Raw genomic sequence first — 12,109 nt, forward strand, 5'->3', positions numbered from 1 at the left:
CATTGATTATCAGTGTCTGAGATTTAATTTAGGTATTTGCTTTTGTGGCTGCCACATCACACTGCTAACTGATATTGAATTTGCAATCCACTAAAACCTCCAGATATTTTTCATAACAACTACTAATAATGCATCTACCAATTTATACTTTTGATATTTCCTATTAAAGCCCAAGAATTTGCATTTGTCCTTATTGCTTTAATCTAATTGAATTCATGTCAATGTTTAATTTTTATGGATTCTAACTCTTTCAATCAATATATTAGCTATATCATTTATGCCTTTATCCAAGTCACTGATAGAACAGGCTAGAGCCTGTGATTCCCCTGATAAAGGAATTTCCAAGATAGGCTTTTCCATCTAAAAATTCAGGTCAATTCCTTATTTGCAGTTTATAAAACTATAGTTTCAGAAAGTTGCCTAGAACATTGAGAGGTGAAGCCAACAAGGATTAAATAAGCACCTAACTATTCTTAGTTCTGGGAAAACAAAGAAAAGTTTAAAAAATTCCCTATTCTCAAGTAACTAGCTCACATAGTAATGAAGAAGACATATTCAGACAAGAGTATATAAATAAGAGATACAAGGGGAAAACTGAGCAGCAATTTCAGAAGTCATTAAGATAGAGAGCAGGAACAGTTTCTCATAGTTGGTAGGTCTTTAGTTGATACTTGAAGCATGCAAAGGAAGCTAGGAGGTAGAGGTGAGATTGAAGGGCATTGTAATCTTGGAAGACAGACAGGGAAAATGCTCAGTCAGGAGATGGAGTATTGTGCTAAAGGAATAGCCAGTAGGCCAGTGTCATTGACTCATAGAGCGTGGGGAGATTACAAGCTTCAAAAAGACTAGAAATTTTAAAAGAGGGTAAACTTTGAAGGGCTTTGAAAGGCTAAAAGAAGATTTTCCTATTTGATTCTGAAAGTAATAGGAAACCATGGGAATTTAGTGAATAGGGTGATATGGTCAAACAAGCCTTGACAGAAGAGTGAAGCATGAATGAAAGGAAGGAGAGATTTGAGGCATGTAGACAAGCCAATAACTAATGTAAAAATCTACACTTGAGGTGATAAGGGCTTGTACCAGGGTGAAAGCATTAATATAAATAAGGAGAGGTATATAAAGCAAGGTTGAATGAAGAAATTACTCTGCTTCCCAAATGGTGCCATTCAGTCCCATCCTCTATTCTCGCTTTCTAGAAACTATACTATTTCATATCTAACATTAGACTTCTTCTTACCCTATCATTCTGGGCTTTATCTGTCCATTAGAATACATGTATATACTGTTTTTATGGTGAGGTACTGCCTAAGAAGGCATAGAACCCTCTCTGAGAATGTGATTGGCATTAGGTGGCTCAGTGGATAGAGCACCAGCCCTGGAGTCAGGAGTACCTGAGTTCAAATCCAGCTTCAGACACTTAATAATTGCCTAGCTGTGTGGCCTTGGGCAAGCCACTTAACCCCATTGCTTTAAATTGAAATAAATTTTAAAAAGTTAATTACCTGAGAATGTGACTGGCCAAATCTCAAACTAACTAGACTAAATTCAATTATAGTTATTCCTTCCACATCTCAAGGATAAGGGATAAGTTTCCCCTGTGCTCTTGAAAATTCATGTGAAATTTTTTGGCCCTCCCTTCATATCAGTGAAACAATTTTAATTTTTTTCTTTTTCTTTTATGGGGTATTTGCAATACCTTATAAAATATATATCAAAACTTCAATGGGAAAAAGTCATGATGTGGAAGGAATAGCTATAGGGTGCTCATCTCCTACTACAACCAATAACTCTTCTTCTACCATGAAAACACTCTTTAGCAAGAATCCTCCCAATCATAGGCAATTTCCCTTTACAATTTTGTTCAATCAGCTGTCTTTCCCATCCTCCCACAAACTTTCAGTTACTGTTGAGAAATTATAGGCATCAACATCTCTTAAGTTTTATCCCATGGACTTATCTTCCCATTCTGATTAAATGTTTATTTCCCTTTGTCCTTTTAAAAATCTCTTTATATTTCTTTGGTATAATTTTGTCTCAGACCAATTTTAATTTTTTATCTGACATAATTAATTTCATTGCTTCTTTCCTTAAAGGTTGTATGTTTGTATTGTTTGGGATGTTTATAGGATGAATATTCTGCTTGCTATTTTTCCAGGAATATCTTAAATGTTGGAATCTATCTTTTTTGATCATTGTAAGTTCTAGTTTATAATCAAGGCAATGATCCAAAACAACTCCAAAAGACCCATGATGAAGAAGGCTATCCCTCTCCAAGAGAGAAATGATGAACTCTGTTTGGAGATTAAATAAACTTACTCTATTTTTCTTACTTTTTTGCAGCATGGCTAATATTGAAACATGTTTTAAATGACTTGATGTGTATAATTGACAATATATTGCTTTCTTTCTCAGTGGTTGGAAAAGGTATGGGAGGATTGGAGAGAATTTGGAACTCGAAATTTCAAAAAATAAATTAAAAGAATTAATGGGGAAAACTTAAGCTCAATGCATCTTTAAGTTTATCCTTGAATTTTTGGTTGTTTTATTCCCTTATCAATAATATGTAAATTGTCTTAAGTAATGCTTTAAGATAAAGTTTGATTTATGCAGATACTTGTTATTTTTTTGTCTGCATGCACAAGTTCTGGATATAATCAGGTTTTATTTTATTTGTCATGTCCTTGTGGAAGATCTTTGATCTTTCATTCATCTCTGTGCAGACTGTCTTCAAATTCAGTTATTTTGTCTTGTGTAGGATCCATGTGCTAGTTATCATTATTTCTTTTTTGTTTTTCTTTTATAAATTTTCCTTTCATTTTAGGTTTGTTGGTATTCCAAACCATTTAATCTTTATTTCCTCTCTTTTAAGAGATTTTTCTATCCAGGATTCAATTTCTTCTAATTGCTAATTGAGTTTTAAATTCTGTGTTGAAAATTAAAATTTCAGACCAGCATTCATTCCTAATTTCTTTTATTTATTTATTTCAATTTTCAAGCATTCTGAAATTTCTTATTGTTTCATGACCTCTAGAAAGTCCGAAGCATTCTGTCTTTCATCAGGTACTTTTCTTCATTTTCCTTTATTTTATTAATATTCCTGAAGAGAGTTTGTTTTCTCTGTTAGGTTTTGGTTATTCTGGTTTTTGACTATTGATTTATCCGTTTGTGAGCTGGGATTTCAGGAATGTTTTTCTCTTGATGATGACTTTGGTGTCTCAGTTTTTGCAATGACCCAGATTAGTGAACATACAACTCATTAACATATTACTGAGGTAGCTGGTGCAATCAATAGAGTGTCCAGTTGAAGACAGAAGACTCATCATCTTCCTGAGTTTAAACTTGACCTCAGGGGGCAGCTAGGTGGTGTAGTGGATAAAGCACTGACCCTGGAGTCAGGAGTACCTGGGTTCAAGTCCAGTCTCAGACACTTCATAATTACCTAGCTGTGTGGCCTTGGGCAAGCCACTTAACCCCATTTGCCTTGCAAAATCCTAAAAATAAAAAAAAATTGACCTCAGAAACTTACTAGTTTTGTGACCCTTTGTAAATCACTTTACCCTGTTTGCCTCAGTTTCTTCATCTATAAAATGAGCTGGAGAAGGAAATGGCAAACTACTACAGTCTCTTTGCCAATAAAACTCCCAAAAGGAGTAATGATGAGTTGGACACAACTGAAAGTGACTGAAAAACAATGAAACTACCCAATCTGTTTGTAAGATTGAGTCAAATTGGATTTTATTCCCCTCTCTTTCCTGCCTGATGCAATCCCAAACATCTCTACTCATTCTTTCCTTGCTTTCCTATTTTTCATGTGGTTGATCACAGCACCCATCTCTTACTTCTTGCATGGAGAGGAAATAGAGAGGGTGGGATTTAGGCAGAATCATTGCACTAACAGAGGGTCTCTAGTAAAATGATAATATATTTTCTCCAAAATAATTCCTCCTTTGTTCTACTCCTCTCCTTTATGTGGCTGAAGAAAACAAAATGTGGTGATTCTTTCAGGGGTAGGAAGCTGGTGAGAGGACATTCAGCCATGAGTTAGCAGCATAGGAGCTGGATCCTTAAATCAGCTTATAAGTTGGTGTCCCTGATGGAGATGTATGAGGCTATTAGAGGAGGGGAACTGAATGGCTTAATACTGTAGATAGTAAATGAATTCCCAGTGTTTATTCATTAAAGGTCTTACTTTATCAAGACTTTTGTCTCTGTGGCTTAGTTTTAATCTTATATCACTTCTTTTTTTGATGAGTTGGAGAGTGATCAGTAGATTCAGAGAAAATGACTAATATACCATCTTATGCCCAATGGTAGGGTTTGAATACAATTTCTTTTTCACTCTAGAAAAAAGACTTCTCCGCTGTATCAAGCATCATCCCTCATCCAAGGTCACACAGAACAACAGAGTTGGAATTCAAAATCAGATTTTCCAATTCAATATTCATTTTTCTTTGCTATTAAGTCAACATTGGTTTTTTTTTTTTTGTTTTGTTTTGTTTGTGAGGCATTTCAGCCATGTCTAGCTCTTTGTGGCCCCATTTGGGGTTTTCTTGGCAAAGATAATGGAGTAGTTTGCCGTTTCACAGATGAAGAAACTGGGGCACATAGCATTTAGTGACTTGCCCAAAGTCACCCAGCTACTAAGTGTCCAAGACCCAATTTGAGCTTAGGTTCTCCTGACTCCAGAGCCTTCCTTCTATCCATTGCGTCTTTTTAACTGCCCTGTAGCTGCTATTTTTCTCTCCACTTTTCTGAAGTCTCTAATACTAATTACTGTCTAATCATAGCTTAAAAGTTAAAGTTAAAAATCATTGTATCCAACCCTTTTTTATCCTCTGTCATTTTAGAGACAAGGAAACATATTCAGGGAAATATGGTGACTTACCCAAAGACACATATTTAATATGTGGTTAAGATGAAAGTGGGCCAAGGGAACCTAAACCTGGATCTCCTAACTTCAGGACAGTATTTTTTTTCCAATATAGCACCCAATTTCTACACACATTATTCTCTAATTGATCTCATCTACCTTCTCCCAAAGAATATAAACTCTTTGACTTTTGGTACTACTCCTTAAATGTGTTTTGTTGCTTCCATAGTGCCCATCACAATACTGAGCACTTGTTGATTGATGGAGATCTGCTTTGACTCCTTCCTTGTGCTTGTATTTTACATTATTTCTTGACAGTTTTTGTTCCCCCCCCCCCCCCTTAAAATCCAGAACTGCTCTTTAGCTTGTTTAGGGATCTAAACATCTTCTCAAGTGTGAAAGAAACCTCTTCCTATCATTAATAACAATAGGAGACAGGAGGGGCAGGGGGAATGGTAAAGTCATAAATTAGCTCAGGGTAGGGAGGTAGGAGGAAAATGGCTCCAAACTGCTGACAAGATTAATATGCAGTTGATGGGGAGTGTTTTCACACCAGGGTGCCAACAAATAAACACAATTCAGAAATCTGGCCTTGGCCTTACCAGAGGAGGCAGATTCCTGAGCCAAAGAAAGGGAACAAACTCAGGAGAGAAAGAAAAAGAGAGGCATGATGTCCCCATGGCTGTTGTTATGCCAGAAATTCCTCTGGTTAGATCAGATGGCAGGTGATGACCTAAGCCATGGGCCCTGCTGGGTTACACATTTTCCAACTGAAAACAGGGAAAGAAGGGCAAGGGGGCAGAGGTAGGGTTTGGTACCAAGGCTCTCGTGCTCCCCTCATGAAAAGTCTGGGCAGCTGAGTTTGGCTCAGCTACCAAACCTGTGGGTGGCAAACTTCCACCTGCTTTGTGGGCAAGACCACAGCTTGTCCCCACAGGAAAGAATCTGGGAACCTGATTTTTTGGCAGGACACAAAGTGCTAGTTTTTTCAAATCCATGTCATACTTCTATCTCTTTCTGGAAACTCTGACTCTCTTCTCTCCTTTGGGTCCCCATTCCACTTGTCCTTTGCCTATCCAAACCTCCAAAATACACACACATACACCATAGATCAGTCTGTGATATCTTAGGAGGAAACTTGGTGAGAACCAGTAAGAGAAACCCAAGTAATCATCTTTCTTAGAAGTGTAAGATGATGTTGAATTGGGAGAGGCAGAATGTTTCCATTCAAACTCACTTTTAAAAACAAAAATATCTTCATTTACTTCCTGTAGGTTCAATGAAAATGATTTTGAAAAAAAAATTCATGGGTAAACCTACAAGTTAGCAACATACCCAGTGGTCACTGGGTCATTTTTCAGTCAGATCTTTTCAGCCAATGATCTATATTCTATGGGAAGGTTGGAGAAGAAATTTGTGTGAAGTTGTAAGTCAGAGAGGAGGCCCTTTTGAGCTTCCTTCTAACTCTGAGATTTTGAGATTCTATAAAATATTTTATGTTTATCTGCAAGACAATTTTAGTTCAAAAATTTCATTGTTTATAGAAATGTTGTAGTATTCCTTACCCAAAGGTGTCATTTGGGAAATAGTGGCAGCATAGTATACTGGAAGGGGTCCTGGACTTGAAATCAGAAGATCTGGGTTTGAGTCCCTGTGTTATCCAGTTGTTATCTGGTTCATTTTTTTTTTCAGTTTTTGGAGTCAAGGTCTCTCCTGGAATATTCAATCTGTACAGGTACAGATAAATCCCCTAATATAATATTCAAGCCTACCACCACCACTATTAATTTTTACTTTGGGAGTTGGTGAAATATTTAGGAATGAACCTTAGAAACCTTCTCTCTGCTGAGCACAGACTTTTGAGTGAGCTTGTTTTAGTTTAGAGTCCTATAGGAATTGAAAGCTTAGAAGCAGTTAAATAGCTGTTGTCTTCCCATAATTCCCCTTTGCATGAAAACAAAACCATAGAGCCAAACACTGAAGAACTAGAGGATGCAGTACTCACAGGGAACCCTACTTATCTCAAGATTGTCATGGACTGACTCAAGATTATATATGGGATCCTGGGTAAAGATTGCTCATTGGTCAATTTTTATAGTTTCGTTGGGTTCTGATGAAAATTCTGAGATGAGATCTGCTTTTTTTCCTTCTACCTTTCCCTTTAAACCTTGTGAAAAGTGTTTGCAGAGTAGTTTTAAGTTCTTTAAATTTCAACTTAAAGTTTTATATATTATTAATGCCTAGTAACATAAAAGTTTAAAGTTTTAATAGCTTTAAAAACTGTCCTAAGAATTTTGATTGCCCTTCTCCATAAAGTTTGCCAGTGACTTTGCATGAACTATGTCACTTGATTCTTAGTAGACTCCCTAGTATTGTAAGTATTACTCTTACTGCTATTGTTGATATCTTTTACCCCATTTAAGAGATGTTAGGTCACTTGCCTATGGTATGTATCAGAGATAAAATTCAAAGCCCAAGTCTATTCATACTCCAAGTTTAGATTTTTGTGTTGGCAATAAAGAAGACCCCAACCAGATAGCAATCTGGAGCTATTATTTCCCGGGCTTATTTTCATTGGAATCCAGGTCAGAAATCCCAGGGATAGGATGACCTGATTGAAATTGGAATGCAAGCCACTGCCAGATTATATCTTGCCAGATTATAGATTTCTGTATATATGCTTGGTGTGTGGGTTTGCCCGGGGATTTGGCATCTCTAGGCAAAAGTTCTTGTATTATGTCACCTTCTATAAGACACCTTCTCTATTGTGTGTGTGAGGTGGTCAAAGAGAGAGAGAGGAAGAAAAGTTGTCTGTCTTGTGCAATCCAAAATAGTGTGAAGAATCAAGATGAGAGCCAGGGAGGAAGGGAGGCTATATTTGCAGTCACCTACACAATTAATTGTCTTCTGAAATTAAAAGTCTCTATCTTATCAGCCCATCAAACCTTATCTCTCCCTTTTGAATTTGGAGCTGTTTGGGATGGTCCTTTCCTCTGCCTGGTGGAGTATAGGATTTCATTGGCCTGTGAGCTTTTTCACTAAGGTTTCTTTGCTGACCTTGAGGGCCCAGGACACAGTGTTGATCCCAGGGAAGACAGTAATAGTTCTGTTGACAGATACATTTCAACAGCTGTATAGAATCTAAAGGGTGGGGAGCTGGGGGAACTGGGAGTGGAGGGCTTCAAAGTTAACCCTTTCTTAGTGTCTACTTCCTTTTTGTAAGAAGGCTCTGCTTTTATTGACTCCTGATTCAGAAGATGAGAATACGTGGAAATGGTTGAAGAAAAAAAAAGACTACTTAGTTATCGACTCTGGCAAAGAATATTTCAAAGCTTCAAACATTTGGAGATTTTGAGTCAGAAATAGCCCTAAAATGAATCTAGTCCAAATCTCCCATTTAGTAATAATAGTTCATTTATATACTTATTTATATAGTGCTCATTATGTCCCAAGCACTTTAAAATCTTTTTTTTTTTTTTTTGTTTCTCACAACAACCCTGGGAGATAGTTGCTGTGGTTATCACTTTCCGCTCGAAGAAACTGAAGATCACACAGTAAGCAATCTAAGGCTAGATTTGAACTCTAGACCCTGTACTCCATCCACTTCATCACCTCGCTAAAGAAGGGTATGTGAACCCCTGAAAATTGAAGCTAATTAGTTGAGGATTATAAAACCAGGAAACTTTAGAAGGAAGATTCAAACCTAGGGCTCCTGATTTCTAATCCAATGCTCCTTAACACCATTACCACACCCAACCCATCAGGAAGAGGTGAATATTGAGGAGGTTTTCTGGACCAAGGCCAATTAATATGTTACTAAAATTGGGTTTCTTTGGTAAAGAGTCCCATAAATCATTTATACATCTCTTCATGCTACATTTGTCCTGTTGAAAATGAGATCATTTTCCTGAAAACTAGGGAAAGAGAAAGAAATGAATTGCTTTTCTTCCTTTCAATCCACTTTAAATGACAAAGTCTAATCCACAGCTTACCTTGATATTTGTTTAAAATATATACATAGCTGGAGAGTGATGTCTTCTTTGCATTCGTTGTGCCACTTTAACCATGTGACATTTTAAGTGATAATCCAGTGGGACCATTTTCTAATACTGGTGTTGAGGGACAGGACTAACACCCATGTTATAATAATAGCTTGCATTTTTCTGCAGCCCTTAAAGGTTTACAGAGTTCTTCACATACTTTCTCTGACAATAGCCCTGATGGGGTGCAAGGTGATAAGAAAGGAGGTAGTATCAGTATTACTTTACAAATGAGGAAACTTAGAAAATTCTCCTTAAATATTTATTAAACACCTATTTTGGACTCCAGATACAAAGGTAAAAAGATAATGTATACTCTCAAGAAACTTCCAGTCAAATGGGGGAAATAACAATTACCTATAAAAAGAATAAATTGGAAATAATCAATAAAGGGAAAGTACTAGAATTAAGGAAGATCAGGGAAGACTTACTATACAAGGAGGAACTGAAGTAAATTAGGGAAGCCGATAGGCACTCATTCTATTGCAGATTAAAGGGGTCACCTCCATTCTGCTTCTGGACAGTTCTAACTGTGTTCAACTGTTGACTTCCCTGACTTCCTTTAAGTCCTAGCTAAATTCCTACCTTTTTCAGGAAGCCTTTCCAGATCCCCCTTAATTCTGCTGCTTTTTTTCTGCTAATTATTTTCTATTTATCCTGTATACAGATTTGCTTTATATATATGACCGTTCAATATAGCTTAAGATCTAATAAGTCTTCTTGATTGCCAAGTCAGACACTGATCCAAATTGAGCTTGTAATCCCCAAATTGCTTTCATATGAATGACTTTCTAGTCATACTTCTCCAATCCTATACTGAGTTTCTCTTTAAAGAAACTTAGCAGAGACTTTATTTTCTGCAAAATACTAATATGAAATTTAAAAAATATTTATTTTAAACACTAATTTAATATTTTTTTACTTGTAAATCCTCTTTTTCCCTCTTGCTCCTCCCTCACTTATTGAAAAGGCAAACCACGGGACAGCAATTATACAAAGAGATGACATTTCAAGAATAAAAGGGAACTCTTTATATGGGAATTTCCTCCATTGATAAAATTCAGCAGAACAAACATTTTTTAAGCATCTACCATATTTCAGAAGCTGTTCTAAGCACTAAGGATATAAAGAATAACAGAAGCAATAATACCAACAACCAATAGTTCTTTTTCTCAAGGATTTCTTTGATATCTCCCTACATGTCTGACTAACCACTTGGTTGACCATGATGTTTTTCTTTCAAGTTGGATAATTATCTTCCTTGACAGATAAACAGAAACAAAATAAGAATTGCCTTCTTTTAGTTGTGATTTGTCCTCATACCATTCACTCCAACAGCACCTCTTATCTCTTCCTCCATCCTCCTTCAATTCTTTTCCCAATGTAACTTTTTAAAAAACTCCAAAACTAAATATCCTTTTCCCCCAACTGAGTCTTCCTCTCCAGCTTATTCTGAACTTTAGATTTCAAGGCGATATCTTGTAAGAAAATGCCATATTTTTGCCTTTTAATTACCTTTGCTGCCACTTTGCTCTGCATATCAAACAATACTCAACATCTCTTTCTTCTCTGTTATAAAATTTAAACTAGTGTAATTACATCTTCGCCACCTTCCTTCCATTTGTTTTCACTTCTCCAACCAGTCTCTAAACTGTTAAAAGCAGATCCAGAATAATAGTTCAACCTTGCTACTTCCTTTATCTGCTGAAATGGATATTAGTCAAGAATATATCTACATGAAAGAAAGAAAATTCTCCAAAAGATATATTAAGAAATCTAGCATATCATCTGGTTAGATTTATAAAATGAATACACATGAAACAGATAAAGACTGGTACATTCTTAATAGTATGGGATTAATAAAGGCAGGATTTAGCGAAAGGGTAGATACATGTTAAAAGGAATAATTAGAAAAAAGAAAGCTTTATTGAACCCAGTGATGCTTCAAAATAGACTTGGAAAAATGGGCACTGAATGGGCTGTCATAGATTCAATTATCATCTCTATTCTGATGATTTCGCTGATCTGCTTATCTTGCCCTTACTTTTCTCTGACATCTGCTTATTGTATATTTCTAATTGGACGTCCTGTGTCCTGTAGACATCTTAAACTCAATTTGTCCAAGTTTGAACTCTGAAAACTTCCCTTCCTCCATTGTTCCTTCTTCTAAACTTCCATATTAGTGTAGAAGACAACACCATCCTCTAAGTCCTCCAGGACTGAAACCCAGGTATCATCCTTGATTCCTCACTCTCTCTCTCTCATTCCCATATGCAATTTGATGTAAGTTTTATTGATTTTACCTTTATAACATCTCTCACTGATATATCTGAGAGCAGGAATGCTTTCCTTCCTCATCTCTACAGTCTTTACTAGTTCCTTATTGCCTCCAGAACTAAAAAGGAAATTTCTATTTAGCATTTGAAGTCCTTCATAGGTTCACCTTCCCTTCCCTTTCTATCCTTCTTATACTTTATTTCCTCCCCAACTATATGTTCTTCATTCTAAGTGACACTGGTGCCTCCTTGCTGTTCCTTTCCCAATTCTTCTTTGGATGCCCAGAGTTCACATAGTGTCTGTCACAAAGTAGGTGCTTAATAAATTATTTATTAATTGACTTACTTACCTTGATCCCTTTTATAAATTCCAAACTCATATTTCTAAGAACCTTTACAGTATATAAATATATATGTGTGTATGTACATATGTGTATGTATGCATATAATGTGCATATGTGCATATATGTAGGTAAGTGGGAAAGCTAGGTGGCACAGTGACTAGAAAGTCAGGTCTGGAGTCAGGAAGACTCATTTTCTTGTATTCAAATCTGGTCTCAGTCACTTATTAGTTGTGTGACCCTGGGCAAGTCATTTAACCCTGTTGGTCTCAATTCCTCATCTATAAAATGATCTTGAGAAGGAAATGGCAAACCACTTCAGTATCTTTGCCTAGAAAACCCCAAATGGGTCATGAATAGAAAGAGATGACTGAACAAGTATACTATGTATATGTGTGACGATCCATAAATGTGTGAATTCATAAATTTTTGTATGTACAAGTGTGCATCAAAATGAACACATATGTGTATTTGTGTATATAGACATGAGTATGTCCCACTGGTATCTCATTTTGAAAATATCCAAAAATGAACTTATGATCTAATTCCTAAAGCATATTCCTCGTTATATCACTATGTCTA

The 12,109-nt window shown here is 36.2% G+C and overlaps 1 long non-coding RNA gene across 1 annotated transcript in view; it reads right to left on the reverse strand.

Annotated features, from left to right (window-relative positions):
- Window positions 1-12,109, reverse strand: part of LOC141490074 (uncharacterized) — a 72,146-nt gene that overhangs the window by 20,126 nt on the left and 39,911 nt on the right. Inside the window, exon 4 of the long non-coding RNA XR_012469059.1 lies at window positions 8,863-9,087. This is a non-coding gene — a long non-coding RNA (uncharacterized LOC141490074). The remainder of the gene's footprint in view (window positions 1-8,862; window positions 9,088-12,109) is intronic.

Source organism: Macrotis lagotis, chromosome 5 (assembly GCF_037893015.1).
Source record: "Macrotis lagotis isolate mMagLag1 chromosome 5, bilby.v1.9.chrom.fasta, whole genome shotgun sequence".
NCBI classification, from domain to species: Eukaryota; Metazoa; Chordata; class Mammalia; order Peramelemorphia; family Peramelidae; genus Macrotis; species Macrotis lagotis.